At 42.9% G+C, this 12,481-nt stretch overlaps 1 long non-coding RNA gene across 1 annotated transcript; it reads right to left on the reverse strand.

Annotated features, from left to right (window-relative positions):
- Nucleotides 1-11,340: 11,340 nt before the first annotated feature.
- LOC310679765 lies at nucleotides 11,341-12,407 on the reverse strand. The gene is made up of 2 exons (XR_014512510.1): nucleotides 12,211-12,407; nucleotides 11,341-11,475 (listed from the first exon to the last, which is right to left on the reverse strand). It is a non-coding gene; the product is annotated as an uncharacterized lncRNA (long non-coding RNA).
- Between the last annotated feature and the right edge of the window lie 74 nt (nucleotides 12,408-12,481).

Raw genomic sequence — 12,481 nt, forward strand, 5'->3', positions numbered from 1 at the left:
CTGAGGAGGGCTGCTCTCTGCCGCCAGGTCAGAAGAGCTTCTGCTACTGGGTACGAGGTGTGCCGCCCACTCACCTTCCATTTTGTCACCCCTCAGTCATGACACCCGGGGTGGATCGCACCCACCGTACCCCTCTTCCTACCCCTCTGCCTACAGCAGGTTGACCAAGCAATTCCAGGACCTGAGTACCACCACCCACCCACAGAACCTTCATCTTGTCTGCATTCAACTTCAATTTATCAGCCCACGCCCACCACGCTACCACCTTTGGCCCTGTACTGCCTCTCCTGATTCAGATGGTACTGAGAGATAGTGAAAGAGAGTGCTGGGATTTAATCATTGTTTTCTTCTTGACGAGCATGATGAATTTCTTGGGAGAACCTGATAAGCAAAGGTAGATGCATCTGCAGTTCGGAAGCCAGACTTCTTTAGTGAAATTTATTGGTTTAGCCAATATAGGTTAAAAGCAAATAATGTGGCAAAGAGTTGAGGTTCAGTACTGCTGCTGGGATATGAAGGATTCAAATGTGGCTTTTGCCAGCTGGGCTAAAAATGTGATGCCTTACCTTCACCCTGTAGTGGGCTGTTTCCAGATTTGATGATGGATAGCCCTGTCACTCTTGGGCACTGGGTCATATTTTGTAGAGAGCATCAGAGATGGTTGCCAGCACTGGATCAAGTAATTGCTCGATGCAGTTTCTGAATTCCTTGATGTTCTGTATGTGCAGACACACAGTCAATCACTGCTCACTTTACAACCATTGGAGGCCAAAGAAAATATTCACTTCTAGGGAAACTTGATCAAATTATTCAGATACCCTAAATATTCTGTCACTTATATCGTGGTATTCATTTAGTTGCTGTCCCTTCTGTAAATCAATTGGACAGTCTTTAAATAAAATGGAAAATGCACCTGAGGAAAGCATGCCTAGTTTTAAATTAGGCTGTATCTGATAATTATGTAGAGAAGGTGGTTAAAACTCTTCTTTAAGAGTTGTGTTTGTATCTAGACTAAGAAGGTAAAAAAGGTATCATTTGCTGTTCCACCCACTATTTGTTGCATGCAACAGTGTTTCATTTCTACTGCAGTTCATCTTCCACAAAAGAATTGCATTATTTGCCTTTATATCAGCTGTGGGGAAATTAAATTAATTGTTATTACATTATTCTGCTACATTCATTTCAATGCAAAGTGTGTGTGTGTGTGTGTGTGTGTGTGTAATCAATTGCATATTGTTTGCAGACTGGATGCATCAACAACAGTGAATACTAATCATATTTCCTGGATTTATTTCCACTCCAAACATGGGAATCATGAGCAAACACTGGAAATTTCCATTCTTGTTTTCATTAGAATTCTCTGGTTTTCCAAATTTATGCAAGACCTATGAAGGCTGCACATGTAGATAGCCTAGAACACTAGAAGGGGCTTCTAGAGATTTCAGATTTGCAAAAAAAGAAAAGAAACTGGGATGGTGTAAGGCTTCATCCCCTTACCTACAAAAAAACTTTGTTCCCCCTCAGTAATATGAAGCTAGACTATGAGAGCCAGTGTGGTGTAGTGGTTAAGAGCGGTAGTCTCGTAATCTGGGGAACTGGGTTCGTGTCTCCACTCCTCCACATGCAGCTGCTGGGTGACCTTGGGCCAGTCACACTTCTTTGAAGTCTCTCAGCCCCACTCACCTCACAGAGTGTTTGTTGTTGGGGAGGAAGGGAAAGGAGCATGTTAGCCGCTTTGAGACTCCTTAAAGGGAGTGAAAGGCGGGATATCAAATCCAAACTCTTCTTCTTCTTCTTCTTCTTCTTCTTCTTTCATAATCCCTTCCCTCTCCCTTATTCTGTCCAAGTGATGAGGGAGAGGAAGTTGCTGGAACACATCCCTATGTCTGCAGTTTTTGCGCCAATTGCCCACAATACACTAGGGATGAAATAATATCTTTTTTCACCCTCCCCAAACTTGCAGGAAAATCAGTGCCGCTATCTTTTTTTTTTTTTTTGAAATTTAGCAGGATACACGCCATCAGAAAGTGTAACCTTACCTGCCAATTTAAACCCCACTCACACACACGGGAGGGGGGGTTATAAATATGGTATTTTGAAAATGTAAAGGTGTCCAACACAAAAGCCTATTTGGACCTTTTTGTCTTATATTTGGCAGGTTTCACCCACACTGTAGAGGCCAGCGTGACTGAAAATGTCATCAACTTCTCCTAAAAAGAAAAAAAGTTAAAGTTGTGTGTTCCATCCCCCCAAACACACAAAAAACCCAAATGGTGGTGGTAGAAATAATGAAACAGAAACAGACCAGCTTTCAGCCGGAATGAGCAACCTATAAAACATCTCCCACTGAGGTGGGCTGTTTCCTGAAGCTCTATATTGGACTCTGAATAAAATCTTATGGCCAATGCAGCTTCCAACTTTGGGGAGTTAAAGAGATCAACTTCCAAATATATCTTATTTAATTCCTGTCACTTGTTTGTGATGTGCTAGGAGCCCTACTTATGTGTTATTGCCTGTTCTCAAATTGGGAGAAACAGCACTATATATATTGATATTCCAGTGTTCCCATTGTTTTATGTAGAGGATTATTAGTGAGCTTACTCAAATGCACATAGAAAGCTGCCCGATACAGAGTCAGACCATTGGACTATCCAGCTCAATATTGTCAATACCGACTAGCCAAAGTTTTAGGGCAGAGGTCTTTTTTACTCCTACCTGGAGATGCTAGGAATTGAATTTGGGACCTTCACTATGCAAACCAGATTGTCTGCCACCATGCTAGAGACGAGGCCTAAGCTAGTAACATCCATTTATCCTTCCCATGTTAAATCTTTAGAAAGAGAAGAGATGGCGACCACTGTTGTGCCATTACCGGTAACTTGTAACATGTGAGAGAGCCATCTTCTGATCAGCTAGCTGCATCATTTCAACGTCGCAAGTATTATAATTTTTCAAGGTGAGAACAATTTGCATACATTTTAAAAGCCACCTGACTTTTCTGCTTGCAACTCTCTAACACTCTCTCTCTCTCTCTCTCTCTCTCTCTCTCTCTCTGTGTGTGTGTGTGTGTGTGTTATGCTTTCTGAATGGCTCTTGAAAGTGGAATATGAAAATAATTTTCTTTGCCAAAGCCTCACAATTTCAAACTCAGGTCTCTGGTCCATAAGTCTGTCACTGCTGCTCAGCTTAATTTTGAACTGAATCAACACCTCTTCACAATAAAATTCAGGAACTGTAAATGATGGATACTTGTTTTGGTCTATACGGATTTTATTCGGGTGATTGTGTTGGCATGGGTGATCTGGTTCTCCGTAAATTCCTGCCAGAACATCCGAATCCCTTTTGATATTTATGACAAAAACCTGCCATAGGTTCACTAATTCCGTTTGGAATACATCCAGCACAAGGACTATGCATTCCTTTTATATTAGGCCATTGCTTTCATGTAGCCCTTGCAAAATCTAAAAAGCGCTGGCCAAGACATCTCCATTCTGGCAACTTGATGCCTTCGACTTGAGAGTGGCTTAATTGTGTACACCAATGGCCAGGAACCAAAATTTTCCTTAATGATCCTGTGTTCAAGGGAAGCAAACATAACTTGTTAACAATACATAATTAAACATCATTAAGTGGAGCATTTGACAGCAAAGTCCTCTCCTTCAATCAATTTATTCACTTGGCTGGATTTAATCTTCTTCCACTTCCCATTCTTTCAGCTCCCGTTAATTAATGCATGGCACACTATGTTCTCGCAACCTGGGAGCTGTCAAACTAAGTTGTTTACTATTGTTCGTGTAGAACATTTGCCTTTAAGGGGAAGAGGACTTGAGGACAACCTAATATTCCTCCACCTGCCTCGAATACAGATGAACCCGCTGCAAGGCAAAAAAAGGTCTCCATGCAGTTAGTTTATCTCCACTTTATCTCATAGAGAAATGCTGGAGTTTGCTACATTTGGATTCATAGCAAACAGAACAGAAGTGGCATGCTGGGTGGTTGGGCATCTGCTATGCTAGCTTCCTGACAGGTGAGTCACTGTTGCTTACTGGGAGCAAGAGGGGCAAGGCAGTGGGGAGGTTCTCACAGTGAAAGCGCATTGGTGAAGGCAATCAGCTTCCCAGCCTTTCCCTTCTCAGTAAGCAACAGCGACCCATCCAGAAATAAACTAGCTTTGTGAGTCCACTCCAGTGGGCCAGCCATTTCTGAAACACAGCCAGAAGTATTTGTCAAAATCAGCTGTAGCAAGAAGACCTTGAAAGTACCTTTTTATTTTTAGAAGCAAGGAAAATAAGGACAGGAGCCCAGATACAGACTGCAAAAAACAACACCAAGCAAAAAGGCGTTGATGGAGTTATTGTCTTTTTTAAAAAAAAAATAATAATAATTTTTATTGAATGATTTTATGTTACAAAAAACATTACAGCCATACTACCACTAAATATAATTAAGAAATAAAAATTACATACACCGATATTTAGTTTGTTATTTGTTATTTACCGTCTTATTTCCTCTCAACACACATATGTGCAGACACCCACGCCCGCACACAAAATGATAATAATGAAAGTAAATATTTTCCCCCCTTTTATCTTCCAAAATCTTTTCTTCAACTTTGACTTCCTGTCAAGTCCCTTTGCATATATTTTATCTTATATTTGAATGTACACAAAACAATAAACCTTTCTATATAATTTTTTCTAATACATTCTGAAAACATATTAAATCCTTAATTGTTGTCCACCTTTTAGTTCCCTTATCACTCGAATGCTAGAATGGAGTCAAAACTGTTATGTACTGAAGTTCTCGCCCTGGCCACCAGGAGTATTGTGTATGTAGTTTTCACTCAGGACCACGTCAGTTATTTTAGGCGGGAAACCCTGGGTTGTTGTTGCTACATTGTTGACAGCCGGCTGCCTATAAAAGCAGGCCGGCTGAGCTGTTTGCTGTTCAGTTCTGTCCAGCTTACAAATAAAGAGTTGCTTTGGAGAAATCGCTGTGTCGTCTGCTATGGTAGCCCACAACATAACAAAAACTATTATTGTATTTTTGAACATATCTTCTATAACCATCCCATTTTCCCGCAAATTTTTGCTTTGAGTTTACTAATCAGTTGAGCCGTTGATGGAGTTATTGTCTGCGAAGTCTTTGAGGTGTAATTTTAATTCGAGGTGCAGTGACCAGTGCATGGGCACTGGACAGAACTTATGCATGGGCCTATTTTGGAGCTCCCTGCTGTGGCATCTGCAGGCATTTCAAGGGAAAATACAATAGCTTAGACAAGGAAATTTGCAGGATTTGCAGATCTGAAATTGCTGGAAGATTTCACAGTATTGAAATATGAACGGAATTTGGAGGTTCCAACTCAGGCAAAATGTATGCCCAATGGAAATGATTACTATTTCAGCGGGAGATTTAAATTTATGGTTGAAGCTTTGCAATGAAATTAATTGGGCTCATGAGAATGATGGGATTGGATCATGTCGTAAAATAGCCTGGATAAGATAAGCAAACAGACAGACATAGCGTGTTCTCCCTTATAGAGAGCACGGGTTGCGGTTGGGGATGACAAGACACCTCACTGTTGCTGGGCAAAAAAGTTTGGCCATCTTTAAGCAGGGGCGGGCTGTTACTGGGGAGATTTATATGATGCCATTTATTGATTGACAGCCCTATTTGTTAAATACAATGCACGCAGCGACGAACTTCTTCTTTTCGCTGCGTGCTTCGGGTCACCCGCCCTCCCTCCCTAATGTTACACTGTTTCCTTGACCTTGCTATGCCTGTCATGGGGTCATCTGCTGTTGGGGCAGGGGCCCAGTAGGAATTTTGTCCATTTGGCTGATTAGTGTGTGCCATTTGGTTTTTGCCTACTGCGTAGCAAATCTTCACAACTTGTAAGGTTGCGGTTAGGCATTGGTCTGGGAATTGGTTGGTGGAGGGGTATGGATTTGGCTGTGCCTGCCCCTCCAAAATGCTGCTGCTGCTGCTGCAAGGGTTTTCCGTTAAAGGAACCCAGGGGCTCCCCATGCTTTTGTCTGAAACCCCTCTGGCAAGGGGCTAGGGCCACGCAAGTCCCTGGGAGCATTATGGGGAGAGGTAAGGCATGGTTCCCAGTCCCGTCTCTCTCCCCAGGTGACTTACCCTTGCTGACTTCGCGGGGGTGCAAATGTCAGAGCTGTCCCCGGGCGGGTTCAGTTAGTGCTACCAATGCCTAAGCAACCACTCACGTTGCTGTAATTTGAATAAAATTGTGGCCAAAATTATGCCAAAAACCTTAAACAAAAATTAAGTGTCAATTGTGTTTTTCTTTGGGGGGGTGTCATGGGGACCTCGACGCGCAAATGTTTATATTTTTTAAAAAATAATCAATGAGACTCAAATGCATTTAGATGTGGTAGGATCATGTTCAATGTCATAAAAAGGTGGCTTAAAATAATCAATAAAAGTATGAGAGGTATAAGCCCATGTAGTCTGTTCCATATTTTAGATGACATTTCCATATCTCATTTCCTTCTGCACATTTTTCTACATTATTGTTATTATTATTAGGAATTTGCATTCTGGAACAAGCTCTGGCAATCCAGTGAAGATTATGTGCTTTTGATAGAATTCCTAGAATCACATCTTTCCAATCTCTTTTAATAGCAGTTTCCCTCTCAGGAGTAAGATTCTGCAATATGCTTCAGAAGCTACATGGCATGCGGCATGAGCTTGTTTATTCATATGGCAATAACCCAAACAGGTTTTATTGTCAACCACTGCATAAAATTCAGATGTGGTGCTCTGCAAATTCCATTTTTGTATGGGGAATGGAAATGTGTCTTGCTGAAGGATCATGACTCACTGGAAGTGGTAATTATGTTCCTTCTGACAAGTTAGCATTAAAAATATGCCCCGCTTCCTAAATGTACATAATTTTCATTTTCTCTCCCTCTCTGTCTCATTGTTGAGAACAGAATTTTTCGGTACATGCAAACGTAGTGATGAAATCAGGCGTCTGCTGAATTTGCAGATGCTGAGAAAATGCATAAGGCTTCTGACCAGAGTACATTTATACAGATAACAACTATCATATTCAAGCTACACATCTGAAAAAAACACGATTCCATTTATTACTGCTTTTTCTCGTATCGTTGCAATGCAGTACATCAGCTTTTAGAATGATGTGACACAATATACACATTTCTGCTCTGCATCGGAATTTCTGCAAATCCATTAAGAAAGGTCATTTAGAAAAGGGGGGAAAGAAAAATCCATGCTTAGCTTGATTCATTGGTTTCTCTCTACCCACTCTGATCAGGTTATTTGCAGAACATAATACTTCTAAATCTTTTCCTATTCCATTTGCTCCATATCTTCAGTAAGCTGCAATGTCAAAAATCTTTAGTCTTCTGATATAGCAGTTTCAACCTGCAAAGTGCTTCCAGTTAATGAAGCAATTTTGTTAACATTAATGTTGTTCCCAATAGATGTGAGAAATAACTTGTCTGTATCCCATACTATTTCATCTAGATATATTTGCATGGCTCTAAGAAGCATTGGAGGATTGCAAAAAAGGCACGATGAGACAAATACATCTGGGCACATTGACCCATAGCCTCCTCTGTGCTTTCTCTCATTTCCCATTCTGAAACTTACGCTGCCCCTTCCTCCTTCCCAGCACCCGCACATCAATCCTAATTCTTACGCAACTCTAATGGTATTCTCAGAATAGTTATTGTTTCAATAAAATTATGAATGAAGAAGAGAAGAAGAGTTCGGATTTGATATCCTGCTTTATCACTACCCTAAGGAGTCTCAAAGCGGCTAACATTCTCCTTTCCCTTCCTCCCCCACAACAAACACTCTGTGAGGTGAGTGGGGCTGAGAGACTTCAGAGAAGTATGACTAGCCCAAGGTCACCCAGCAGCTGCATGTGGAGGAGCGGAGACGCGGACCCGGTTCCCCAGATTACGAGTCTATCGCTCTTAACCACTACACCACACACATTGTCAGGGACTGGGCAGAGGAGGAATGGTGGAAACTGCTTCCCCAGCTTGACCCTTCCAGAGAAGAAGAAGACAGTTCAGAATTACAACAGGGGTTTGAGGGAGATCACAGCTCAGAGGCAGATAAGGGGAAAAGCTGGAAAATAATGGGAGAGGAGGAAGCACCAGGAGAGCAACAGCTAATGGACACAGTGTCTTTAGAAAGCATTCCAGACACCCTCTCCCAGAATCCGGTGAGCCTTGAAAGTAGTAGAGCAAAGGGCTCAGAAGCAAAGGGCCCTCAGTGCCACCTATAGGGGAGAAGGTGATGAATGAGGAAGTGGGGGGAAAGGGGGATGGAGAGTCACTCAAGACAACGCCATTATTCCAAGAGGCTGCATTCATTCCAAGTGTAAATATTGAATAAAAAAGCAGATGGTAAGGACTTTTCCTTGTCTTACCCATTCCTGGCAACCTGCCGTGGGGGTTGCTTCCTCTGATACACATGTACAAAGTAGTCAATTACACTAATTGTTGTGCATGGGTAGCCTAAGTATTTGATTAGAGCCATGGTTCCTAACGTGGGGCACACGCCCCACAGGGGGGCAATTTGATTTTTAAGGGGGACAACTTGGAAGCTTGTTTAGACCACATTAATGGCCTTTAAGGCTTCCTCCACATGAATATGAGTTCACTTTTTGAATAATAAGAATTATATGTTATTGGGGGGGGCACCAGGATTTTACAGGTGTTTAGGTGGGTCATGGCCAAATAAAGGTTGGGAACCACTGGATTAGAGTAAAATCACCCTCCCTCCCTCGCACACACACAGAGACCAAGTTTTAAAGTTATCTAGCAAATAAATTGGCCATGGTATATATACTCATTTTTTCTTTCCTACTATAATCTCTGCTTAAAGCATTTTTGCCGAGTTTTCAGTGAACTTGAAAATCATTCAAAATCTGTTTGCCAGAAACAGCAGCAGGATGGAACACCATAAGCCTGCTGTCTGAGCTCTGCAGCCATCACATGAGGTTCTTCTACCTGACCTTTTGCCATTTTAGGTTAGTTTATGTCCAGCAGATGGCCTTTTCAGTCATGGTGCCCAGTTGATGGATTAGCCTCCTCGCCTATGCCCACCTGCATCAGGTTAGATGTCATTTTGGAATCAGGTGAAAACCTTTTTACTCCAGCATATGATGCAAGTTGCTTTGGTTATGGCTTCATCCATTCCGCTTTTGGAAGGCAGAACCTATAGATGGAAATATTAAGGAAGCAGGTTTTGGCCAAACAGTAGGAGAAACCTCCTTACTGTTGGAGCGATGGAACAGTGGATCAGACAGCCTCTGGTGAGGTCTCTTTCACTGGAGGTGTTTGAGAAGAGGGTAGATGGCCTTCCATCAGGAATTCTGTACTTTCATTTTGCATTGCACGTCTTGCCTGGATGGTTAGACTCATGTAGATCCCTTTGAATGCTGTGATTCTAGGAAATAAATATATGAGTGTGTCTTGTGCAACACAGCAGACCGCTATGCTCTTTCAGGCCATATCCAGCTCTCTGGATAATCAGCAACACTAATTTGTCTCTAGTCTAATTGTGGTAATGGTATGATGATTTGTTATGGCTGCCTAAATGTTTCACATACACAGTGCCATTTGCTTCAGTGGAATGTTTTCTCTCTGGCCATGCTGAAAGGAAGGCTGTTTGCTTATGGACACTGTCGTCGCACCACTCCTTGGTGTGTGGAGTGCCGCAGGGTGCAATCCTCTCCCTGATGCTTTTTAACATCTTTATGTGCCCCCTTGCCCAGATTGTCTGGAGCTTTGGGCTGGGCTGTCACCAATATGCTGATGACACTCAGCTCTATCTGCTGATGGATGGCCACACCGACTCGGCCCCAGACACACTGACCAGATGCTTGGAAGCTGTGGCTAGATGGTTTCGTGGCAGCCAATTGAAACCAAATCCTTCAAAGACAGAGGTCCTCTGGCTGGGTCAGGATGGTATGGGGATGAGGGACCAACTCCCTTCTCTTGCGGGGGCCCAATTAGTGTCATTGCCTTCCGTTAAGAGTTTGGGTGTAATCCTTGACGCCTCCCTTTCCATGGAGGCACAGGTTACAGCAACAGCCAAGGTGACATTTTTCCACCTTCGCCGCATCAAGCAGTTGGTCCCTTACCTTTCCCGCCCTGACCTGGCTACAGTGATCCATGCGACGGTCAGCTCCAGGCTTGACTACTGTAATTCGCTCTATGCGGGGCTGCCCTTGAAACTGTTCCAGAAACTCCAGCGGGTGCAGAATGCTGCAGCGAGGCTCTTCACGGGGTCTCTGCCATGGGAGCATATTCACCCAGTGCTTTTCCAGCTGCACTGGCTCCCAGTGGAGTACAGAGTCAGATTTAAGGTGCTGGTTTTGACCTTTAAAGCCCTTCACAGCCTAGGACCCTCGTACCTATGGGACCGTCTCTCCGGTATGCCCCACGGAGGACCTTAAGGTCCCTAAATAGCAACACCCTAGTGGTCCCGGGCCCTAAGGAAGTTAGATTAGCCTCATCCAGAGCCAGGGCTTTTTTAACACTGGCTCCGGCCTGGTGGAACGCTCTGCTTCATGAGACCAGGGCCCTGCAGGATCTGATTTCTTTCCGCAGGGCCTGTAAGACAGAATTGTTCCACCTGCCCTTTGGCTTGGAGTCAATTTGATTCCCTCTCCCTCTTTCTTTTTTTCCTTTCTCCTCCTGTGATGAGGCTGCATTTTAATGTTTTAAAGGTTTTAATGTTGTATTTTAAGCTTGTTTTTACGTTGTACTCATTCAACTTATTTTTATTATTGCTTGTTAGCCGCCCTGAGCCCAGCCTTGGCTGGGGAGGGCAGGGTATAAATAAAATTTGTTGTTGTTGTTGTTGTTGACACGTTGTCCTTCCCCTGCTTATTGAAAAGACCAACCTAAATACCCATAGGCTGTGCCCCCAAATAGATCTTTCTAAACTTGGAAGGCAATGGCATAGCCATCATGAAAGAAAGCAAAAAAAACAGCCTCTCAAAGGGAATTTGAATAAATGCCTTCAGCAGGACAATTGCAGGTTGTGGATTCCGGAACACTTCCTCCATGTACAGGCTGTTCACATTTTCCTATCTGCCTGCAATGAACCATTCTTTAACATAAGTAGTAGTCTTCTTTCCATTATCAGCCCCCTCCCCTTGTTGGTTGGGAAAGCAGATGCGTATTGTGTTCTTGAATCTGCATCTGGATAGATAAAAACAATAGCACTGACATCAAGCCCACCAGCCTCCCAGGCTGTCCAAGCAATCTTTGTGTTGCACAAAGTTAGCCTCTTGCAGTTGCCAGGTTTTCACACCCTGAATTATGAATGTTCTCCTCTGAATATGGGTTATTTCCTGGGATATGGTACCCTGGGACATTATGCAAGCTCTTTTCCAGCTTTTCCGTGGACCAAAGCCAGGGTTTAGCGTACTCAAGGCAGTGTGAGCCAGGCCATTTCTTCCTGCTGAAGAAAAAGAAGGGGAAAGAAAGTCCTTAATATATTCAAAGATGTTTGCAAGTGCTTTGCAATCTTTTTTAATATATATATATATATATTTTATTTGATTTTACAAGTCTGAAATTATAATATTTGTAGATTCCTCCTAATCTCTGGACTTCCCACCTCCCCCTCCATGGGTCCTATTGTTAACCTTTTCAACTGCATATTATTCAATAGTCCATTTTTTATATCACTCCATTATCTCCATAATACTTGCTACATTACAAGCATTATTGCAATCCTGCTAAAGTTTTCATCGGCAAGATAAACTATAATCCCCCCCCCCCATTCTTTGCTAAAGTTTTGGTCTTCTTGGTTCCTGAGCTTTCTGGTCAATTTTGTGCTTTGCAATCTCAAGTGCGTAAATTAATAGAATTATATATAGACACCTGTGGTTTTGCCTTTGCCTTTATGTAATGGCAATTGTTTTTTCTTATAGTACTTTGCCCGTTCCACCTATTATGATGGAATTATGATTGCAATGCCTCTCTAAACACCCACCTGGTGCCACTCCACTCTTTCCCTCAAACCATAACTCCATGCCACCTCTTCCACTGAAGCCTTTGCCGTAGCCTCGTTTCAAACCCAAACCCAAACTTTAATTTGTACCCTTTCTACCCTTTCCATTTCCTCCCAGTTGGTCTTCACCTGTCAAAATTTAGATTGTAAGCTCCCTGGAGACAACAAGTCTCTAGAGACCTGTTGTTTAGAAGCTCCAAACTGGAGTGATCTTCTACTTTTGGAAGAACCTCCTCTGGTGGACAGACAGGACTGGCAGCCTCAGACAGGACCTGTCTGGCTTGCAGTTAGCAGGACTGCGGTGGAGCAGATCCTCATGCTGTTGGTGCCAAAGTTATTTCTCCCTGCTTTTTGGTTTCGCACTGTTTGCCTTCCCTCTTCTCTTCGTGTGTTACTCCACCTCACACCTAGGTGCTCTGCCACTCAACCCAATACAAAGAGCCAGTAAATG

Source organism: Podarcis tiliguerta (assembly GCF_965153285.1).
Source record: "Podarcis tiliguerta genome assembly, chromosome: 6".
Taxonomy (NCBI): domain Eukaryota; kingdom Metazoa; phylum Chordata; class Lepidosauria; order Squamata; family Lacertidae; genus Podarcis; species Podarcis tiliguerta.